This window comes from Pezoporus flaviventris, unplaced genomic scaffold (genome assembly GCF_033815535.1).
Source record: "Pezoporus flaviventris isolate CSIRO_AGI_PZ_B2104156 unplaced genomic scaffold, CSIRO_AGI_Pfla_v1 ptg000002l, whole genome shotgun sequence".
In the NCBI taxonomy this organism is placed as follows: Eukaryota; Metazoa; Chordata; class Aves; order Psittaciformes; family Psittacidae; genus Pezoporus; species Pezoporus flaviventris.
In genome coordinates, this window is record NW_026892550.1 from 81,436,222 (window position 1) to 81,461,210 (window position 24,989).

At 38.7% G+C, this 24,989-nt stretch overlaps 1 protein-coding gene across 10 annotated transcripts in view; it reads right to left on the reverse strand.

Moving 5' to 3' along the window:
* Positions 1 to 24,989, reverse strand: part of CALD1 (caldesmon 1) — a 253,249-nt gene that overhangs the window by 140,781 nt on the left and 87,479 nt on the right. The window contains exon 2 of one of the 10 annotated variants that reach the window (XM_061444727.1): positions 12,312 to 12,396. The exons of the other annotated variants lie outside the window; for them this stretch is intronic. The gene's annotated coding sequence lies outside the window, so the exon portion shown is untranslated. The remainder of the gene's footprint in view (positions 1 to 12,311; positions 12,397 to 24,989) is intronic. 10 annotated transcript variants of the gene reach the window in all.

Consider the following 24,989-nt stretch of genomic DNA (forward strand, 5'->3'; position numbering starts at 1 on the left):
TGTAATTCTAAAGATGAATAAGGTAGTTTGAATTCATAACTGGCTGACCAGTTACACTTAGACTGAGGTTTCACAATCACTAGCTTTGTGCACAAACATACCACCAAAGCCTGCACATCTGATCACCTGTGATCATATTTTTGTCCTATTAGCTTATGGAGTTTAAACTAGCATTACACTTTTGTACCAGATCTGTGGCCGTTTTGCAAACAAAGACAATGCCTAATCCACCAAAACTCCTGCCAGCATGAAGTCAACCAGTTGGCTTGCTCGCTAGTAGCAGGAATTAGTAGAGAGAACTTGTGTTGTAGTTGCATTACACCAACTACAATGTTTCTTATAGATTACTAGGAGCCCTAACACACAATTTATCACTGAACCATGACCTGCTGGTGAGATGTGGACTTCAGCTTCCACAGTTTCATTTAAATGTTTCTTGAATATCAATTATGGCCTTTGCAACAGAGATGAACTTTAAAGGCAGGTCTGCGGAAAGAAAAGTGACACGACTAACATGCCTCAGCCTTGGGGAAATGACCTAAAACCTATCAAGTCACTGGAAGAAAGTTGTTTCAGTTCCCTAGGTTTGGATCAGATCAAATACGCACACACTCTAACAATGCCCAGAGGAAAGGGTGGGGAGGGAAAAGGAAAACATTTTATTTTTTCTTCCTAAGTCTACACAAATAAGATATTACATTACTAAGTAAATATACCTAAAGCGTTTACACTTCTGTCACACTATGAAGAGGAAAACAAGTATTTACCTTTGCACAACTGACTTGCCAGTATATTTATTCTAGTTCAGATCCTGGCCAAAACCTACTTGAAAGTCTATTCCATGTTTTTATTAATTTCAATTAACATTTTGTAAATGTGCAAATACACAAATTGAATTTTATTAACAGTACCTAGCACTCAGTCATGGTGTACATTTGTACTACAGTAAAGTGCACAAGATATACCTAGGTTCAGACAGAAAATTACCAGCACGGTTTCAAAAGATAGAAAAGGTGTTGAGCTTAAATACAGATGTCCTTATTCATTCAGTGCATGGGAAAGTTTGAAACAGCGGTTATTTCCTATTCCTAGCACAGTGAAAATCTACAGTGTATCAGTTATCGCCCTAAAATATTGCTATTTCTAAAGGTGAATAATGTAGCTAGGTAGTCCCCAGTGCAAGAAAGCTTATCCCTTTAGTAAGTCTCTTCTGAGAATATTGGCGAGTTTCAGCTTGACCCTCATAGAGCCCACAGAGTTGCACCACGGACATCTGGCCCCATCCATCACACCCACACCTGGGCAAATAATGTAAAAAACTTGTATTCTTCAAAGGATTAGAGCCTTTTCTCTGCTTGATTACAGTAACAGACCCATTTTGAACTCTTACCATTATGCTTCATTACAATAACAAGCCCAATTTTATATTTCCTTAGCCTTGTATTTCCAAAGCTTTTTTTCTCTACTGCATAGTTATACTGAGAGACACTCTTTTTCAACCCCCTCTCTTTTACAAAGTAGAAAAAGATGGCTTGAATTGAATGACTGGCTGAGGAGCATTAGAATGAATATGGACCTTTCCCTGCAAGGCTGCTATTCTGAATTAAGCATTTTTGAGCCATGGTAAATGGATGTTAGGAACTGAAAATATTTTTTATATTGGCGTCAATGCTATTAATTTACATCTTTAGGGGATGTACATGATAAGTGCTGTCCTTTTCATTAACAATTGCTCACCGAGTGAGCATCCAGGAAACGAAGCACAAAGAGACACTGCTATGGTAAATTTACTTCAAAGACTCCAAAATCTTTCAGTCATGAGGTAACAAGGAAGACTGGAGGAGCAAGAACCTTGCCTTAAGCTGTTCATCTTATATGGAAGGAGAGTGGTTTCCACTCCTAATAACATTACATGTTCACTCCACTTTCAACAAAATATGTTTGCTCTTCTGTCATAGCATTGTCTCTTCTTTCTCAGGATTTCTAAAACCAGATATTAAAAATTAATATGAAGCACACCCATAGGTGTTGAAGAAACTTGGCTCCAGCTCCATCCTGCTCCTCTGTTTCTCTGCTTGCTGTTCTAACAACTTAGAAAAACTCATTGAAACATTTCATGCATCCATTTCCATCACTGCTCCAGGGCTTACCTCCCCATTTCAGCCTGGTTTGTTTTTCAGCCTGATCTATCCTGTGAAGCCTAACAGTTGAGAATTGCAAGTGAAGGCATTATTGACTAATATCAGAACATGTAAAGCCAGGCATTTTTCAGCTTTGTGCATTCTAAGCTTGCAGGCTAAATCTCTCCAAAAATCATTACAACGATTTGGTAATTGCTCTTACAAACACTAGATAGCAATTTACTAAATGGGGCAGTAATTCTGAGTTCTTACAAATAAAAATAGGAAAAACCCCACCACCAAGGGCTGATAGTGAATCACACTGCAAGAAAAGTGTCATGTTTGAAACACAGAAATTACACAGTGGCTAGAGTCCTGAGTTCATCTGCAGGTATACATAACTTCAGTAAAGATATGGACAAACTGAAAGAGGATCCAGAAGAGGACAACAGAAGTTTTCAGAGATCTAGGAAACGCGGTCTCCATGAAGAGGTTGGAAGAGTCAGGTTTGCTGAGCCTAAAATACATGGTAATTCTCCTCATACATATTAAAAAGCAGAGAATTATAAACTCTTCATATCCACTGAAAGCAGGACAAGACATAATGTGCTTAATATGGAGCAATTGAGACTGATTTTCTCCCTTGACACTACTGATTTCCTTATCAATTAACACACCTGGAGAAGCTATGTAAAGAGAAAGATAATTAAGCACTGTTACAGGTCAACTGAAGCAAACCGCAAAGCTCTGCATGGGCCACTTCCAGAACAGAATACACCACTCAAATTATTTAAGTAGTAACTTCTGGTTTGGGTCAATAGAATGGACTAGACTACTTGCCAAATTTTTTTTCTAGCCTACCGTCTGTATTTTATAATGCTACTTTCCAGTTTCATCATAAGTACTATATGCGTGTCTTCAACAAGAACAGCAGTAAGCTGGAGCTCATCGAAAGACCACAGGAAGGAGAAGGAAGTATTACAGTCATTACCTTCTCCGCAGAAGCACTTGCAGAAAAAGATTCCTAAAGCTGCAGCTGGCAAGTTAGCATATGCTTATAGCCAAAAGGTATCAAAATTCAATGACAGATGTAACAAAACCAGAACCAAAGATACTTTGACTGTGGAAATCCTACTAACCATAGGTAACAATCAAATCAACATACAAAACCCCAACCTAAAGCCAGATTGGGATAGCTGTACAAGTATAATGAAGTCAAGATGCAGAAATATTTTTGCCAAGCATATGGCTTTAAAGTCCATTAAATCCATTTCTTTTCCTTAAAGCAAAAAAATCTGAACCTGAAAATTTAAAGAGAAATTTTAAAGAGATACAATGGACAGTTACCAGCTTTGACTTTCACTGAGTGCCTATTTTCTGTCCTTGAAACTTTCCCCTAACCACTGATATTTTCACTTGGATTTTCCACATATTTAATTTGTTTATAGAATTCCTTTTCCTATTATTATAGAGCTCTGATCTGTTATTGTTGTTTGGATCGTAAGCATAACATCAGTGATGCCAGCTGGAGTTGCTACTCTACCAGTATCAGCATTCAGCCTCCAGCAGCGCCTATGAAATATTCAAAGAGAAAACAAAACAAATCTACAATTCACCTACCAAAATCATGCAATAACAAGTAGGATAAGACAGGTGAACTCTTTTTTCTGAATCCCTGAGCATTCAGGTCACACTCTGGAGCATAAAATCTGCTTACCTTTAACTTCATAGTCACATGTACACATTTTATTAAGCATCATAACCAAAATCTTCTCTTTTATCCATACTCTTAATTAAATTCTTGACAAGATGATTAGCTAAAATTCTGGAACAGACTGGGGGGACACAATAATAGGAAGATATTTCTCCCCAAAACACAGGTAGATGTAGTAACAGCTCTATAGCTTACTCTATTACACACCACAGAGATACAGAAGGAGGCACACAAAAACAAAAACAAAAAAAAACAAGCATCCAAAGCAACATCATAATTCTGTCTCAAGAACACCACAGGTGGCCCATAGTAAAATCAGCGCTTAAAAATAGCTGCCTTTTATACACATAAAATAGGCTGGATCCAGAACATGTTGCCTATTCTGGTTCTGCCAGGTAAGGTCACTTCCAATAGGAAAATTGAGGTATAGGAAAACAAAGCATCTTCTTGAATTCTTGTTGAATGTCTCTCACACAGCTCAATACAATAGCCCAGTCCTAGTAGTTTAAGATTAAGTCAAGGAAAGGTCCATATGCAGATGCCAGTAACAACTGAATTAGTTGTGGTGCTGACAACAACAATACAACAACAATACTATAACAGGAAGGATTTCTGCTAAGGCAGCTTAAAGCCAGCCAAAACACAGGCTGTGTTTTCAGTCAGTGCAGTGTGGGTCCCTTTGGCTTTTGTGTCATGTTACCCTGCAACAATCTTGCCTCTCACTGCTGAGGACATGTTGTCATCTGGTTGTAATGGTCTGCGGTTAAAGCTATGCCTTCTTCTAGTCAAATACAAATTCTGTACAACTTTATCTTCATATTCTTTATAAGTGGTCATTGGGGGGGGGGGGGCGCTTAGTTGGGGTGTTGTTCTGTTTGCACATTATTATGTACAAGCTGGACAGTGTAGACAGGAAGCTTTTAGATCCAAATCAGAACCTCTTGCGTTCCTCTCATAGCTGAAGTTGGATCGGAGTTCAGGTGAAACGGTGCCAACACTTTCAAACTGCTCTCAGAAGATTTTTAGCTGGAATATCTTCTGAACAGTAGCTGTTCTTGGGAAGTCCACCTAAGGCCAAAATTCCATAGAAATGCTTTTTTGCAAGAACTGAACTGCAGCCCTACAGCACAACTCCTGTCTCTACTGGATCTAAAATGGGAACCAGCAGGAGTGTTTCTCTATTCCCTCCTCATTTCCCTTGAGTGAATTCAGAACTGAGGCTGCGCTTTCGTCTATTTTGTCTCAGTCTGATGTATTGTGGGAATGCAGAACATGGTCATCTAGAACCTCCTCCCTTCTGCCACAAAAGCTCATGCACATTTACATGCCAGCATTGCATTTTCAAACCTTTTGTGCACCTTACAGTCCTCATCCATGGCTCTGGTCCATGGCTAAAGCCTTCACCTGGCCAGTAACTCTCACACAAGTGGTTGTGTAATCTTTCAACCACCAAATTCTATAAGCAGCTATTTACAGTGAAAAGTTTAACTACCTAAGAAAACTTTTTTCAGGTATGTCTATCCTCAGTTACCTCAGAGCATTCATTTCCAAATATAAACTTAGCTTACTAAATCTGTAAATCATGGACGTAGCCTCAAGGACCACTACTGCAAATTTTTCAACTCACATAAGCAGTACTGGACCTGATTAAAAAGACTGCCTGGCTTTCAGATATGTTACAATACTCAGAGAACCCTTCACCGGGTATATATATATATATGTATATATATAGCACCGATAAACACCAGCTCCTCACAAATTAACATCAACTGTATGTTTCTGCAGTGAAAACTTCACCAGCTTTTTAATTCAAAAGATGATGGGCAGAGGATTGTCAGACAAATCTGCCTCCATCTGCATCTACTACATGCAGCAAGGTATGATGCAGTTTTCTTTAATCCAGTAAATCCATACACTGTGTCAGTGAGTGGATTAACAGCCTGGGCTCTGAAGAAACGTTTGTGATGTGTCATATTTACATGAGTTCAGAGTACATGCAAAAATAATATTTTATTCTCTCCATGCTCCACCCCCTACCCTGCCACATTTTTTATTATATTGCATTCATTTTGCATGGATATAAACACACCTAAACAAAAGGCTCACTTCCTTTTCCAAGATTTTTGGCCAATTGTACACTTGCTTGTGCAGATCTCAATAAAAATCAACAGTTGGGCAAAACAACAAAGGAAATTTGGACATGTTAAAACCGTGTTCTCAATGGGTCTCTAGTGAAATACGCAGAGGTTACACTCAATAAAAAGTTCACCCTTTTTACTTGATTTAGTTCCGCTCTTCTTTTAACAAAGGTGACAAATGATTATGCATGAGAAGAATTTTTAATGATCACCCTCCTCAATCTCCGCGAGCCTGGACAACATAAGCCTACAGGTCATGTAGTGTGGTTTCTTGCAGCCTTTTGCCCAAATATTTTACATTTCCACTTTATATTTTCCAGATTGCATACAAACTTGAACCAACACTCACAGGAGACTTACCAAAAGCAGCTATTATAGTGTTATCATCCTCTAACACATACAGACACAGGGGTCAAGAAGTCAAACGACTTGTATAATACCATACACATTGTCAGCAAAAAGCAGGTTCAGAGCTCACAAGACCATTCAAGCCTCGTGGCAGCACAGCTACAAACCATGGGCATGGCTTCAGCTATTTTTGCATCTTTGAAGAATGTTTCCAAATTTTTCAATCAGAAGACTCAAATTTGAGCCTTATTTAATACTGTTACTTAGAGCAGACAAAAAATAATGCATGATGTGGTATCAGAAAAAGTCCAAGCAATATTAAATGAAACAAAAAGGCAACCTCACAGGGCAGAAAGGTAATATCCCTAACACAGAGCTCTGGTGATCACACCTGGAATATTTTATGCAGCTCTGGAGAACTCATTTCCTGAATGACAATAACAACCCCAGAGGAAGATCACAAGAGAGCCATAAAGATGTTAAGCAGGCAGAGAGGGGCTGACTTACAAAGAGAGATTAAAAGCATAAGGATGCACCAACTGACTAATCCTAAGAAGAGGATGTGACAACTGTCTGCAAGTATTAGAAGAGCATTAGCAAGAGCATTCTAGTGAAAGTTTACAACTACATGGAGTAGTAGTTAATCAAAAATTATTAAAACATTTATTGATAAAAATTTTAATAGTAAAATTTACTAGAGTATGAGGTAGACTTGATAATATATTTAACCAACACTAGTGCCTCTCAACTTTTCATCCTTTAAGAACACAAAAATTGCCAGTTAAATCCTGAGAACACCCTATTTTGAAATTTTAGGTTGAAAATGGGTTTTGAAATTTCTCCAGTGGAATATTCTATCCCTGATTAGGGAATTTCAGACATCCGTAACCCTGAAGCAACACAGACATACTTTTGCAGTGCCCAAGATATAAGCTACAGCTCTGACTAGGAACTCCCTGACACAAGAAGACCTGCATGTGTTGATAAAGAATGTCCTAGATGGGGCATTTGCCAGTGCCTCAGTCATGAAAATAAATGCCAGATCCTGATTGGCTTTGGGATAATTTGCAATGGTGAGGGAACCAATCAACTCAATATTTAGTATTTTCTGTTTCTCCTCTTTGTTTTCTCAGGGAAACAGGACAGGCACACAAGTGGATCTTGTTGACAGTTCACCAGGACACAAAAGGCTTCATTTACCAAACTCAAGGAAATCATGTTACAACAGTTTAAAAAGTCACCAACCCACTTGCTCACCCTGCCCCTCTGCTGGGGGCTAACCATGCCTCTGATGAGTCCGCCAAAGGGAATGGGCATGCTTGTGCCTTAGCCAGTCAGATTCACTGCACTGTTTTTTCTTTCAGCTGAATAAGAGCATAATATTTACCTACTGGGCTTTTACCAGGGTCTGTTTTACAGAGTGATCAAGATATACGGATGAAAAGCACAAGGGAACCACCAACTTGTGTTATAGCAATGTCAGCTTTGGGTACCTTTGTCTTGGGAAATGCTGTTCTTTTGTTGCCAAACTTTAATGACAGTTTTTAAAGGGTTTTATTTGTCTTATTTTCTTAAACCTGCTAGATCTTAAAAGCAGTGGCTGTCTAGTCCATAAAATACGAGCACAAACAATAAGAAGTACATCAAAAGCCTATTGCCTAATATGGTTAAGAAAATGTTTGACTGAAGCCCAGAGCAGAGTGCCAAACTTAACAACTCTGCAGTAAGCAGAGTGTCTCAGTGCTCTCTGCTTAGGCTCACTGTAGTTTCAGTTTGGTGCAGTTACTACCTGCTCATATGAACTAGACCATGATTGTACTTCTGCACAGTTACAGAACCCAGATACTTTTTTTCTTTCTCCCCTGCCAATGAAGATTAATGCTCGTTTCAGAGATAGAAGCTCATTGAAGTGTTTCCCTTCTTGGCCTAGCTATATTAAGGAAATCCTGGGTATCCTGAAAATATAAAAGAACACGCACTCCATTAGGCACTCTGCACTTGTGTAAGCATCCAAGAAAGTGAGGGATTTAAAGAGCTACAATACAGGAACACATTTTCTATATCTACTGCTAATGTAAAAATGAGATGTTCTATAATATCAAATCCAGGGCGGATATTTTCCTCACTTTCTGCCCTGCTACTACTGCTATTTCAGAAACTTAGCAAAACACAGATTGCTTACCTGCTTCTAAGTCCACTGCAAAATAAGCCTTGCTCACCCATGTTACATATTTGCAGTTCTCTTTCAAATTTCACCAGGTTTAGAATTTTTAAAAATACTTCAGACAAAAAAGGGTGACAAAGCAGATGAATGGCATTATCAAGGCCAGCCTTTCAGTCACACTTCAGTCCTCTCACTCTTAATCGAATGTCACTGAAATCAGTGCAAAGTCTGATAACAGGCATTTGGCGACAGAGGAGAAGTGGATCATTGAGCTTATATCAGTGAAACAAGTCACTTTAGGCATTAAAAGAACAATGCTACCTTGATTATGCAAAAGGGTTAGCTGGCCTCTCCCAGATCATTTCCTATGAGATCATATGCAGACTTGAAAACAGAAGGAACTGGTTTCAGGAAGTTTGGAAGCCTTTTATGGATTATATTAACAAGGCACAGGCTGTTCCCTAAAACTGATTGTACATCAAATTCCATTATGGCCACATGCCCTTGGTTGGAATGCCTTTAGCATATATGATAGTACAAACAGCCACCAAAAAAAGCAGCAGTTCTGTCATTTGATCCCTGTGACTTGGCCGGTTTGGTTTTTTGTTGGGTTCTGAGGGGAGAAGAGGGAGTTATAAGTACTGGGTATTAATTTTCTGGATGTGGATAGCACACAACACATTACAATGGGGTATCTGTTAGGTTCCCTAAACTTCAAAATATCCTAAAGATCCTAGCCACAACTCTAAAAAGTTAAATACCGGCCTTACATATGTTGGAAAAAAAATGCTACATTGCAAGGTTATGGAATGATATCTAATAATTATTAGAGGCCAATTTTGATATTTCTTCTCAATAACTACTAACAGAAAAACATATATCGACACAAAACCATACCAGTGCTTGAAAAATACCTTTTTTTCCTATATGAGGTCTTAGCTAATTCATTTACTACCAGACACTTTTCCCAGTAAGTTTAGTTACCATACATTCATTCTTGATATAGATAATACAGAAAGCAAACCAGAAACTGCACTCCTTTCCTAAGAACTAATGCTGTGCATTTTCTTATATTTTAGAATTTTATGTCTAGACATTATTTTTCTGGTAATGCAAATGAATGAGGCAGATGCCCCACATGCACCGGGACTGCCCTGTGGTTTCAGGCAGACCTATGAATCTATAAAACACATCTCAAATGCTGTAACTCTGTTTAGAAGTGCCAAGGCATTATGAAGGTTCTGTTTCAGCCTCTTTAGCAAGGCTTGTGCATCACTTGGGGTTTATGTTAAATCTTCAGCAGTGCATAAATTGCTTGCTGAGCTTTATAAGACCTGCCCTGTAAGAGGCTGAATTTCACTGTGAGAGGCAAACTAATCTGTTAATTGAATTAGCTGACATTCATCTATTAATAATTATATTAGTAGATTTTGGGTTCAGTTTAAAGGAACACAGCATTTTCAAACAGCAACTCTCAAAGTTGTAAACAAGTAAAAAACTCCCTTTCTGTTTACAGATGCAGAAAGAGAGGCAAGGATAAATGCAGTTAATTGCCCAAGCCCAGCTAGTCATTCAACAGCAGCAGCTATTGCATCCGAGTTAAGTGCTTCCCCCTACCAGGATGCACTTTCTCCTACCATCTGCACTGCCCCTAATGCTAATATAATCTGAATCACTACTGCCATGGCTGGAGAACCAAGACATTTAGAATTAAGATTCTCCCAGTCTCAAACTGCCATCTGTTATTAGAAATAAGACACATTTTTGTTCTTGTTGGGACAAGAGAAATAAAAGGCACCTGAGCAGAGGGATGAAAAACTCACAAATTGATTACAATTATTCTCTATCTGCTGTTCTCTGTGCCAAAGAGGATACAACAATTAAAGAAAACCATTGCATTTGCCTAGCTTGGGGAATAACAACCCCTGATACAATCTCCCAGGAATCCATCCTTGGAGCCTTGCTCATCACTATTTATAACTGAATAAATATTAGAGGATTCACATTTTTTGCCTTGAAAAAACAAAACCTTTGGCCTTCACATTTCTTTGGGAAGTGCTTCAGAGGAGGCTATTACTCTGCCACAATGTTTCCTTCCATTAAAACTTCCTCTTAACATACACGGCCCAAAGGAGGAACGCTAGACCTCAAATACACCACAAATACGGACAAGTCTGCCTGCAGGCATTTAGAGGCTGGGAATTTACCCAAAATATTATACTTACAGAATTAACCAACTCTGTCAGCGTTAGTTAACAGCCTCAAAAATTTTACTCTGACATGCCTTTCCTGGGAGAGCTTACCCGTTGCATATTGCATTGCTTTCCAACACATAAGGATTAATTATTCCCAAGGAATTAAACTGGAGCCTTTACACTTCTACATGCAAATAAAAAAGAACTGTTTGGAAGCCAGTACTCTCCAACAACCTATCACTTCTAGGTTTCTATTACTCCTGGCTTTAGCCCAGCTCACCCTAAGCCTCATCTCCTGATGTAAGCTGTGAAATTCAGAGCTCAGAAGAGCAGGCAAGCTACGGCTGACCATACAAACTCAGTATGCACTCAGGAATGCTGCTTAACACTGAGATCTGCCTGATGATCACCAGTCATCATAAAAGGTGGACTAGAAAAATGGTGCAAGACAGGCAACATCACTCAAACACAAGCCTTTATCTGCTCTTCACTCACTACAAGTTAATGCAGACCCCACAGCCATCACTTCTGCCATGTGTATGACCACAGCTTCTTGAGACACTTACAAAAGATTACTCTCACAGAAAAAGTCAAGACTGGATCTCTGATATCCCCCATCCAAGGCACAGCCCTTGACAGTGCCCAGCCATTTCAGAGAGGCATTCAACAAAAACGTAGCCATTCAAGGCAAGTCCCTCCCTCACCTTATCATCAAGGCTGGCTTCTGCTTATAAATCCCTTTTAATTGTTTTCCTTCATCTTCACTGCTATAACTCTGCATTGTTACTATTTTATATAAATGCCCCATGCTTTTGGAACAGGGAATTTGTTACACATGACATCATAACCTCCCCCTGTGTAGTCAAAATCATGGAGTTCCTCACTTAGAGCAATTTTTGCTAAACAGCAATTATAAGCAAGACTCCTATCAAGTGCTGAAGCAACAATCTCTTGAAAGGCAAATTTCCTCCCACCTGGCAGGCAGAATAATTTCACATGTCCCTGTCAAACTAAAACCAGAACACCTAGGGGATATAGAGTCATTGACTTTACTAACATATTCAGCAACACTATTATCTTAATGACATATAATAGTCTCCATATTCATAATCTTTCACCAGGAGAAAGACTAATATGGCTGCTGAGCTGAAATAATTACCTCAGTCTGTACCATGTGTATACAGCTGATGTGTGTGTGCAAATGTGACTACATATAGGTTTAATGTCCAGGAGCCACCATAGGAAGCAGAACATGGAAGAATTTTCCTCTCTCTCAGAGAGCTATATTACTGTGCACATACTTACTCATAATCCTTAGCACATAAAACACTAACAAAAGGAAACATCAAGGTGGAAGGCTCCCACATACCCAAGCAATTTCTGACAGTCAGTTCAATCAAGGACAACCAGAAAGTATCTTTCTAATGTGTTAAATTCAGCTGAACGCTAACCACACAGAATGGCCTCTTTCCACATCAGACCTTGAGTTTCAAAGGAAACTAAGCTGAAGTTAGTGTCTCGACTAACTTATAATACCTCCAGGAAAATAAAGTACACCCAAGTATATATATATACTTGGGTGTACTTTATATATATATGTATATATATAAGAACATAAATAGCATATCTCACCAGTTATGATGCCCCTGAGCCTGGAAGATGCTGCTTCTTCAGCTCCCGAGGGATTCTTTGATTAACCAAACAGTTATCACAGGCACTGGAAAGACAGAAGTATTTATGGGTTGGAATGAAGAAGGCACCAAAGGCAGAACTTCACAGTACCGTAGCACCACTGATGAAGCTGACTTGCAGCTCCTTTTCTTTTTCCAGTGACGCAGGTCATTATTCCAGTGAGGAAGAAGAAAACCCCAAGCAAGAAAGGGCAAACTGCAATATGCATCCAAAGCCTCATTAAGGGAAAAGAGCCGCTTCCCCTTGCAGGGAAAACTGCTCCTCCATTAACCTGATCCTGCTGCCATGAGTGTAACTCAATCACAATGTAATGCAATTCTTAGAAAAGCCCAGGAAGCATCAGCCACAGAACTGAGAATTTTAATAGCCAAACTGCACCGATTAATATGGAGCCAAACTTGATTATGCCCCCATGATTTGCTTCACAAAAAATATCTAAGGGAATTCCCTATTTGTTTTGGCTGTAGGCCAGCACAGTTCCTTGACTACTGGCTGCTTCCAGTCAAAGATGCAAAAACATTTGGCTATTTCTGCATAGCTGCTGGAATACATTTATGCAGTTTTCGGTGACAGGTTTTTTGTCTGTCTTTACATGTACATAGTCACTTTCTGACTGTTACAGTAATAAAACAGCCACCTTCAAGTAACAGCCAGGATAAATAACAACAGTTTGGTCAGTGTGCAGTGAGACTACAAATTGCCTCCTAGCAATATCTCAGAGAGAGAACACATTCAGATATCCTTCTTGGAGTAATGTAAGCCAACTAGAAAGCTGCTCCTGGGCTCTGCTGGCTCCCATTCCCTTTCATCTACAGAGGCAGTGAAGAGAGAAAACTTCCAAAGGTCTATATACTTAAAAAACAAAAGGCCGATATGATAAGGTCCAGATAAATTTTATTTATCTATTAAACCAGGTGAAGAAAGTTCTCTCAAAATGAGCTGCTTTCACAATCAGTCTTTAATTAGACAAATATAGTTTACCTTCCCTGTTTCTCCACCTAATCAACACCATCAACAGACATGAGTATTCATTAGACCAACTGGTTTGAGCAGAATATTTGACAAAGCCCTGGAAAAATATAACCCACCTTTGCAAGTGACATTGCATTTTTGTGCCATTTCTTCTAAAACACTAAGCAGTAGTGCTGGGGCAGGAGGGCGGGGTGCTTATCTCAGGGAATTTTGAGGGGGTTGTTTTAATTTTATACTGTTTGCCAAACGAGGTCTTATGAAGACAGCATGTGATGGGATGATAGGGGACTAAAAGCCTCCACAACACGAAGGGTACTGTGCTCCAACATGACTAAACACAACTTGTATCCTGTAGTTTTGCAAAAGCAAGTAACACCTCTGTTGGCCCAAGAACAGCCACGACGGAAAATCACAGCTGTGTCCAGCTGAGATGTCAGTTCCTACAGAAAGTTTTACCGTGGACCTTCCTAAGACTGCATCAAAGGAAGGGCTGAAGATATCCACTTTTTCTGAGGTTGGCCAAATCCAGGAAACCTGGTAAAAGGAACAGATTACCTCTGAGCATTGCAGAGGCCCAGATTTCTGGACTATCTCAGCTTCAGTAAAACTCCCATTACAGTCAATAGCAGTTGCATGTCCTAATGCAGAGAAAAATCTAGAACTACCCCTGCATCAACAAAACACAACTGCTCCAGTTATTAATAAAATTCAGTGACTGACATGCCATTCAGAAGTCCTGTAGCTACATGAAGTGATCCAGTTCTTCCAAGTAGGAAATCAGCTTTTACACTGCCCACCCAACATAACTTCTGTAGCTATGAAAAAAGAAACACACTATAATTTACATATAATGAGGAAAATAAAAATTCAAAGTTGCAACATAATAAATAGCTTAAATTCTGTGACTTCCTGACTGCTGAGATATATCAGAGATAAAGCTCCATCTCAGTCTTAGTCAGGACACCTCATTTCCATTCTAAGGCTTTCACTTGGCCTTGTTTCCTGTGATACTTTAACATCAAGTGCTCACATTCACAAGGTACTTAAGTATGTTAAGCATGATCCTCACAAACCAAACAAGATTAGTTGCCTACTTGAAGTTAGACACGCATTTTTTGAGGAAGAGCCAAAACATACATACTATGTCCAGAGCACACACACATACCTGACCAAAGACATGTTTTTTCTTTCATGGACTGATTTTATTCTCTAGTCCAAAGCACAGTATCAAAAAAAAAAAAAAAAATCCATTATGTGACACCTCTTCAAATATTCCTCAGTGAAACAAAATTAATAAATATATTTTACACTATTTGCTAATTGTAATAACATTTTCTATGCATAAAGTCTGAATCTGTTCCATTAAATTTATCAAACCTGAATTCTCTCCTAAAATGAAACAGTTAATGAAACATCCATGAAATGAAAGACTAGACATGATTGAACACTAATTACTAGACAAAATTTGAGACAGAGGAACGTTTTATCCATTTGTTGATACACTTTCATACTGGTTTATACCAATAAATACCAGTCAACGACACCAGCGGCTAAAAGGACTGTATAAAACTAATCTATTTGGTTCATAGTCAAGCAATCTCTGGATGACATGCCTAAAGAAAAACTGAGACTTAATTGTCATGCACTTCTTTCCTAAAGGAGACTAAAGTGTGACAAAAATGGATTTACCTTATTATTTCTTTAATCTTTCCTATAGATCTCCTCATCATTGTATTTACTTCTACACTCACCAACTAATTACCAAGTTGAGGGAAAACAGGGTACCAAATCCAAAAAGTTGTGAAAATACAAACTTTCTCTTCTTCTTCAAGTTGTTAGTACTATCTTTCTTTCATAATTTTATAGCTAGAGATAGCTACTTCTGAACAGAGAAGCAGACCACTTACATTTTTATAAGCAAATTAAAGCACGACTTTCCATTGCCCACTTCCAAGGTGAAAATCTGTTCTCTGTAGGCAGAGGGAAATGATCATTTTCAGAAACTAAAGTCATTATAGCTTAGCTCACAAGGCATTAGTCTAACATTTAGAAGAAATTCCTTCCCCTCAATTTAACTTGACCTAATTTTGTCTGTCAAATTAATGGCATGCTACAAAAAAAAAAAAAAAAAGCCCTGTAAGTTTTCTGAGCTAGTTCCTAAAACCTGGAGTGCCTCTAAGTTTTTCCAAATCAACTTAGAGCACAATTTTTAATGGTTTAGGCCATTTTAGTGACATGAATGAAAACAAGGTCTCATTCACTATTACACTGCTGCTTATTTGATATCAGGTCAACCCAGGGTATGTGAGCACGGGCTGTAGAATAAGCTTGAGCTCCAGGAAAAATGAGTTGCAGGGCTTCACACACATCCTGTTTCACAAAGAGGGACCTATGGACCAGTCCTTTCCCTCATCAGTAATAGTGTCAGGATATTACATGCTGACTGGAAATTATGTTGAGGCACTGTAGTCTCTCACAGTAGGGCAATCCTGGCAGGCCTGTCCCATGATGTTACATGTATAAACACTTAGATGGTAGAGCCTGCAAACAAAAATGATGGCACGGAGGGCTACCAACTTCAATACCCCTGGAAGTGGCTTGATCCTCTTTTCCATAAGCTAAATAAGGAAACAAAATGCCTTCCTTCATTGCCACATCCATGAAATGCCATACCCTTTAAAGTGGTTTTCAGCCAAAATGCTGAGGACAACTCCTCCAGTTATGGCACAAATATTTAAATACTTACAGAAATAAAAGTTTGATTCCTGAACATCTTTGGAGTCCTGGATTAGGGCTGTTAAAAGAGGAGGTGGGAACAACAGCCAAGCAACTCATTGAAACCATATCAGGTATGGCACTGATTCAGAAGAAACCAGTGTATGCGCTGAATTACCCTGCTTTCCAGCAACTCTGGCTGCAGAGGTTCCCAGGGATTACTCAGCCTGGTTTTATTCAGCTCCTGAGATCAAAAGACATCACACCAAGTGTATCTGGGCTGCAGACATTTTAAGGGAGACAAATGAAAATATTTGTCAGTGCGCCCAGCAACACCATCTTCCACTTACGATCACCTCAAGAGACAACATGAAAACCACCACCCATCACAGGAAGTAGTTCCTCTTTGATGTGCTAATAGCAAGCAACCCACAATGCAGAACCACACATATGCACAACATCTTAAATGCTCAATAAGGTAGTCCTCCTCAGATGCAAACTCCCAACTCTTACACCTGACCAGGATGAAGAAGAAATGTGACAGAAAGGTGTCTTCCTGGACTTCCTAGGTGCTTTTGGAAGTCTCCCTTAGGATGCAATTGTTCACAAGATTTTTTTATTTACATATATATATTATATATATATGCATTATATATGTTTATATACAACTGATTAAAGGAACATAGTTAAGATGGCAAAACAATAATTCTACCTACCACAGCAAGGAAACTTCTTTTACACTTTTATCTTACATATTAAAATAAGTCCTCTCATTTCTCCACTAACAGCATTTAGAAGAGACCTAAAACAGTTTTGCCTGTTTTCACAGTATTTTTCACTACTGATGTGAAAAAGCACAGTTAGCCATAACCTTGCTCAAAGTACAGCTTTTAGTTCCTTGCATAACTCAAACATGAAGCTGAATTTCTAACCATTTGTGTTAACAACAGTTTGATGGCAACTCAACATATGATAGTCAATTATATGACGGGAAAAAAAGCAGTGCAGGTTATCAGCTGTCAGCCTACAAAAACACAGCATATGCATGAATGCTGCACATATAGGCAGAATCCAGTTTTAAAACCTCTGATCAGACATTTTTGGTTAAAGATCCCACCATCCACCCATCTATTTTACTGCCTCTGGCATCAATCACCAAAAGAAACATTTGCATTTTAGAGAAGAGTGGCTTTTTTGAGGCTCCTGTAAGTCTTGAACATATTTGCTCCAGAGAAGGTCATGTTCTATTTTACACATTTTATCCCTGACATTTTTGTTCCATGTTTTTCTTTATTGGAGACTGAAAGATAGAGATTCTGTACATTTTTGTGGGACAACTGTATCCGGCACCCAGCCAATTCCTAAGACAATATCAGCAGTGAATTTATAGCTCAAAGAAAATAAAACTTTGAAGAGACAGGGGCTTGTGGGAGAGGGGGTTTGTTTAGTTTTGTTGTTTAAATCTACAAAGCTGTTTTTTACAAGTTCACAAAGGAAGAGTGGAATTTAAGTCATCATCCTCTCTAGAAGCATTTCTAGCTCCTAGCTACACCATGCTGAAAACCTCATCCATACTCCAGCTCCAGAACCTGGGGTTATTTCTGTTTTGGTACACACTGGAAGGCCTATTGAGTGCTCCCTCGATGTTTAACTGACCATTGGTAGTCTATGTTTCTATTGATAAAAAAGCTAACAGTCCAAGACAAGGCAGCAAACCAATACAGTGCCTTACAATTTGTTGCTCCAAAGTGAGGAGAGCAGCTAGACAATCAGATATGGCAGTGTACACACTGAAGACAAGGTATTAATGGATGTTCACACTCTGGCTGAGACCGCTCTGGGCCTCAGCTCATTCCCACACATCGCTGAAAGGGAGCCAGCAACAACTCATTTTTCCTGAGCATAGCTCCTCATCGACCCCAGCAGCCAAGCACATGTATGAACATTCAGGACATACTCCCTTGCCCGATGGCCCATCCTTTGTTACATCGCTGCACAGCACAAGGAAAGCCCATGGAGCAATGGCTCCACAGAGTCAGCAGGACCCACAAGCACACCGTGCTCCTGCCAGTACCCCCCCCCCCCCCCCCCCCCAGTACTGCTTTCCAACCACTAGCCATCATAGGTTCAGTGCTAAAACACTAACTCCAGCAAAACAGCTTCCACAGCACCTCCAGAAAAGCACACACATGCCTTTCTGTAGACTGAAAATCACAAGCAGGCAGTTCTTTCCTTGTTTGGCTGCTCAAGATGTGCTGCTTTTAAAAGTACAACTTTCAGTTTTTCTCCTATTTGTGATGGAAGCATGTCTGTGCCAGCTAAACATTTCACAGAAGATCCAGAACATCCCGGAATCATTGCCCATATAATTAAATATACATTTTTAAAGATTTTTATCCTCTTCCCGGTGTAAATCATAACCACCTTTATGAACAAGAAGCTTCTCAAAGACACAAATTCCACTCTGTTAGTTTGAGACTGGTATGGTTAATGTCACTTATTAATGAAACATTGGGTAATCTCAGATTATAAATGTGAGAAAGACTCTCTCACAGAATCCCACAATTCCAGGAAAAATTCTAAAGGCAGGCTCCTACAACAACCAGAAACAACTCAAACACTATTCATGCAAAAGAGGGCAGCATATAGCAAACATTTTGTATTTAAATGCCGCATCAAATAATGTCTTGGGAACCGGGGAGTGAAGAAAACAGCTTTTATTGGAAAAGAGATCTAACTGAAGGTTTGAAACACTTTAGATGAAACATGTTTGGGAAAAAAATGGAATGAGCAATTTGAAAAAGATGCCGCATCTTTTGTTGGTACTGCATTTTTTATTTGGCATGAGACTACTTTATTCCACGGATTGTAAGAGATGTTTAAGATTCTGTAGGTTTAGCATTACATCACTAATGGTTCATAATGAAATTCCAAGCAGTAGCAAAAAAAGAGATTTAATGATAGTACCACATGAGATACGGATACGGGGCCCTTTGTGCAGATTTACTGATAGGAACGTTGAATGTGGGTTAAAATAACATAGTTGTCTGGCTCACTTTGCATGCTAACATGTCATGCGACAGAGCACAAGTTATGCTATTACTTGAATCTCTTTTAAAAAGTAAATCTAATTCTGCCCTTCACTGAATTTTTCAAAAGATTTGTCATTTGCTATGGCTTTATGATGCCTGTTTTCATAACCCATCCATATCGTTGATGACTAATATTTGCATGGTTTTAGTAGCATGTTTAATACTAGTTGAAACTACGAGATTAGTCCCCTTCAAAGCAGTGTGACATAGTAGACAAAGCACTTAGTTGGCATCGACTCCAGGCTGCCACAAGAGTCATTTTTCTTTTTCGTGCTTCAATTTCTCAGACTGACAAAAGGTAAAGCAATGCCAAGCTCCTTTGTAAAGAACTTTGAAATCAACACAGAAAAAGTAGTGTTTGACAGCTTGATCTCACTGCTATTTTATACTATAGAAGGAAGGTATCTTTCAAAGATTTCTTTAAAAATAAGTAATAAGAAAGCTATTGAGCATCTTACAGATACATAGGGTTGGGAATTATTGAGGATAACCATCTATTGTCAGCAGGTAGATAACCTGAGTTTGGGGAAAATGACCTACTGGTGTCTGAAGTATGATAAATTGGCATCAGTGTACAGAAATTTTTCTAAACGCAAAGATGTTTACTGTAAGAGCACTTGCTTTGGGACTAAAAGAAAGTTAAATATAGCATCTCAAATAATTGCTGCTTTGTTAATTCTCCAATAAACAATTCCTGATTAGAGTAGTTCAGTTTTATGACAAGAGCAGATAAAGAAAGCAAAACATTGCAGAAATACTGAGGAGAAAAAAACCTGTCTGTGGAATAATGTACTCAAAGAACAATCTTTGCTTTAAAACGCAGGAAGGGGCTGTGTTGTCAGATCTGTGACAACTCATGAATAATCCCAGGCTGACATCTGAGCACCAGCATAAAAAAAAATAAGAAAGAGAGGTGAATGAGCTGTTGAAAGTATCCTCTGAATACAGCAGCATTGCTCATGGGTCACTCAGTGACCCATGTTGTAAGTGTCAGAGAGACTTGAGCTCACAGCAGCTTCTTCCATTAGGGTTCTGACCATGCTAATGAGACTTGCACTAAATAAGGTGCTTCTACCCAGTGGAAACACTCCTGATCGCTGGACAATGAGGGAAATGCACAGCTCAGATTGTACAGTGGGCTAGATCCTGCATCTCAAGCCCACACAGAATTCAATTTCCGTCTTGTGTGTGTTTCAGATAAGCACAATGCACAGCTTTTCATTATACATTATACATATAAAAAAGAGGAAATAAAACGAGCACGGAAACACATTCCAGATACAAAAAGAGATATACGGATGTGTATGAGGACAACAGAAAGAAGAACACAGCAGACCCCATCTTTAGCTCTTTACATGGCACAATTTTTAATTCTGGTTAAAAACTGATCTGTAAAGAGAGAAGGTATGAATTTTCTGTTAAGCTTATAATTAGTGCCTTGCTGGTTTTTACAGTTGAAGAAAAAACCTGAGTATGTTTACAATTTTATTTTTTTTTTCAAAAGCTTTTAACGATTTTGGGCTGCTTGTGTTAAGCTGTGGTAACAGCATTTGATTTCCAGGGTAACAACAGCCAGGTCTAAAATATCCTAATTGGACATCCAAGAATCAAGGCATTTCAAAAATAACTTGGAAAAAACCTGCCCTTTGTTTTGGCCTCTTCTCTTTGACAGAAAGAGCGTCCACTTGCCAAATTGAGTAAGGAGAAATATGAACGAGTAAGGAGAAATATGAACGAGCAAACAGACCTTTGACCTATTACAAGAGCCAGACTATTGTTTTATATCCCATGACTGTCTATGACAGTATAAAACATGAATTTAATAAGACTGTTTGGGAGCTGTAAATTATGCATGCATACTCATTCTGGGGCTCAAGATTTTTGTGTGGATTTTTGTTCAACTGGTCCATTTTACTCTAGAAGAATGGTGACTTTTGATTAAACCATTGAAATTTTTGTGCTTGTGTTTTCAAGTCTGCCAACAATGACAAGTTAAAATAAGTAGGTCTGAAATGTACTTGCACTGGTTGACACTGCATTCAATTGGAATCGATCTGAGATGTTGGGAATACTACAGCACGAAATGAAACACTCTGCATTTAAGCACTAAATGTTTGTACTGGATTTACAGACATCTAGTAGCCCAGGGTACAGGACATCCAGAAAGCTGGTGTATTACAGCCAGAGACTATTGCCAAAAACAGTCAACAGCCAAAAATCAGTGAGACTGCCAAATCTGAGAAACGGCCACAAGTGGATAGGAGAGAAGCTTTGCCATTAGTTTCAACAGAGCCAGAAACTTCATCTGTTTCTTACATGCTAACTTTTGCTTTTCTTCAAAATCACTAGAATAGTTTCATTTTAAAGGAATCACAAATACTTATTCTGACTATATATTTGAAGTTGGGGGTTTTTTAATACATATAAAGTTTGGTCTCCTAAATCTATTTTTAAATCTAAATTCTGTGGTGTTTTACAGACAAACTATTTGGCAACCTGATCCAAAATTCACTGAAGACCTTCAAACAGGCCCTTCATCCTGCAACTACTGAGACCAAGTGTTGCCAAATTATACCCTTACATCTTTGTTTCTGTAAAGCAGCCAGGACCGTCCATGCTATGGAATGGAGGGAGCTAAAGGACTTCCCTGGTCTGTGGAGTCTCAGACTCCAACTCTATTAACCTACCAACAGCTCCTTGGAGGGATTCTTCACATTGGAAGTTATGAAAATAAATGTAAAATATATGCTTACACATCATAAAAGTGGGGGGGGGGTGTCCATTTTAGACTTCAAGATTAAAAAAATTATGCCATGAACAATAAAATGGAGCTTACAAAGCCCTAAACAATAAAGGGTTATACACTGTGGAGCTGTTTCAACTTTCCTCATAAAAAATGAAAAATGCATGAGAAATGCAGAAAGTCAGCATTTCTCCAATTTATCAACTTCTCTATACCCTTTCTGCATGCAGCAGCTGCATATATTAGGGTTGTTCCCCAGCTGATAAAAAAAGCCTAAAAGAACATCATGTAACTAGCCTACTAGTCCTGAACTAGGTTTCTAGTTTTCCCTTTCCCAATTCATGTACAAATTAAGACAAAATCCTGGGGTTCACTATGCCTCAGTCTCTTCTGTGTAATCCAAATGATATTTCAGTGAGGACTGGCACAAAAGTCACATTTGTAAAGATCTTTGAGAACTTTTAAATGAAAAGTGCTTTTTTATGAAATGTATTATTAATGACATCTCACCAAAAGTAAAAGGACTCTATACTTGAATGTTGGAAGACTATTCTTACTTATTATAAGCAGCATTTTTCTTTTGGTTTTTACCTTCAGCAAACTTACAGTCTAATTGAAAGGGTGAGATCAGCTCTCACTTCTGATTCCCAAATTTCTGGGGACATTTACCAACTATTTCAACAAGATTCTTCAATATGCTGCACACCTGCCATAGCACCTACCTTCCCCAAATGACCAATCACTTGTATCAAAACTTAACTGCCCTACCTCAAAGACAGCAGAACTTTATATGTATATATAAATACTAGCAGCTGATTCAAACAGGAGTTAAAAAACAATTTCAATAGATACTTATGTCCCAGTTTACAACACACTGATGGTCTGCTCAAGAGAAACCCACTTTTTCTACTTGGAAACTGAATTATTCCTCAAATTTTCCATACTCAGTCAAGGCACCATGATATTTTTCTTACTTCCCTACTTTTAAGACAACACAGACTGACTGCTGACATTCATATTGGCTCTCAACAAAGGAGAACCACAATCCTAGATCATTAACTCCTCCTTTGCATTGTAGAAAAGGTATCTTAAAAAATAAGTTGTTGCTTAACTGAATTCACTTTGTACAGCAAGAAATTCCCAACAGGTAAGAGAACATTTTCTCTTGGGAGAACACTGTGGGAGGATTGCAATTGTGGCTCCATCTCTCTGTATTGTAATGAATCAAGCCAATGAAACTTCCCTCTTGGCAGAAGGTACAGGATTGCCCCATTGCTGAATGAGGTTGCATCACTGCTGACCCACTGCATGTAAAACAGAGCTTGACTGCACATGGCGTAAAGAATATGAGTAATTCACAGCAGCAGTAGTCAGTATAGAAGAGAAAAGGGGCTCAGCCAGAGAGGGTGCAACCACTCTCTCATCCCCCTGATCCTGCAGCCACGGGAGATGAAGCATGCCACAAAGCCAAATAGCAGAGTTAACATTCATCTGTTTCCTGGGACTGGTGTAGAAGCGAACTTCAGAAGACCTCTGTGCTTGGTGCGTGCTGTTGGCCAGTCGTACTCCTCTGTGGCCATCCTTTCTGCTTTACTCTTCCACAGGATGTACACAGACATTCTCATCAGGTTTGGAGATACCAAAACAGGAAGAAAGGGCAACTCTGGTATTCAATCACACCCAAAATGCCACTGCCATTATGGCCATCAGCCATAGATTTCAAAAGTCTGAATCCAAGTCATTTGCCAGAGGATACACAGGAAAACTCGAAGGGAATGATAGGTCTGCCAAATCATAAGCAGTACTTTATTCATTAGGTAACATTTTCTCTGAGATCTCTTTGTTGTTGCATCTGGGGGGGAAGCTAAACATTTAAGCAGCTTTAGCAGTACAATTCTGCTTCTGCTGCCTTAGAAATGTTAATGTTACACATAAATCTGTATGTTTTACTAATGGCATCATATATCTTCCTAGGCATTTCTAATTCACCCGTTGTTGAGCTATCTAGGTACTTTATCACATAGGGTTACTCTGTGTCAGGTATTAATATTAAGACACTGTGTCTTGTCTTTCATAGGAAAGTACATGTTCTTATCTAAATTGCTGAGACTAATAACTTAAAACATTGTCCCTGCGAACATATTTGAGCACTGTATATTCAGATAACTAGAGTTCTTTCTTTTTTTTCTTCCCTCCTACTGAGTGAACGTAAATTAAGTCTTCACAGGAATTAACCCAAGAATAAGCTGCATTCCCAATTTAGAGGAAGGGAAGAAGGCTGTACTGTAACAAGGAAACTCATGTCTCATCTGACTGGGACCACATGTCACAACAGGCAGGACTCCCAAGGGTAGTGCAGTCCTTCTGTTCCCTAGCAAACCCATGCCTGCAGACACATGCACTAGGAAACAGCATTTCTTTCTCCCTGGAAGTTTCTTTGTTGGAAGTAAGCACTGTTACACATAGTTCCCATTGCTTAATCCATTCAATTGAGTATGTGCTTTAAAACTTGGATATGTGACAGTTAAGATTGTTTTCAACAGATAACTGGCCTAAGGATGTCCCTTTGCTTATTACCTCTTTGATCCAGATAAGCATTTGGCTGTTTAATCAGTCACAAACCTAAAGCAGAAAGAGAGAACACTCAAAAGCCTTACAACGCCACATATTTAATTTAGCCTAAAAGAAATTTCTGGGCAGAAAGAGAAAATTTAATTAACTCTTTTCTATAAAATGTATGGTAAGATGTGTAGCAAGATCTTATGCATTCCTTTGAAGTTTGTCATACATTCCTGAATACCTTTGACAGCCTAAGAAGTTATGTGTCTGCTTCTGATTAGATAATTGAAATAAATCTACACCAAATAAATTCAGATCTCTTAAAATAAACTGAAGAGGTACATGAACTTTGTAAAATGCATGTAATATTTCAACCAAAAGGCATTTCTGAGAAAAAAAAAAAAAATACCTATCACAAAGGAATTTATTTATCTATTTTTTTTTCCATGCATGTAGACTGCAGTTAGCATCCAAATTTTAATCCAGACTTAATTCCAGTTAGCATCAACTACAGCTCCTATGTGAACTGAAAACCAC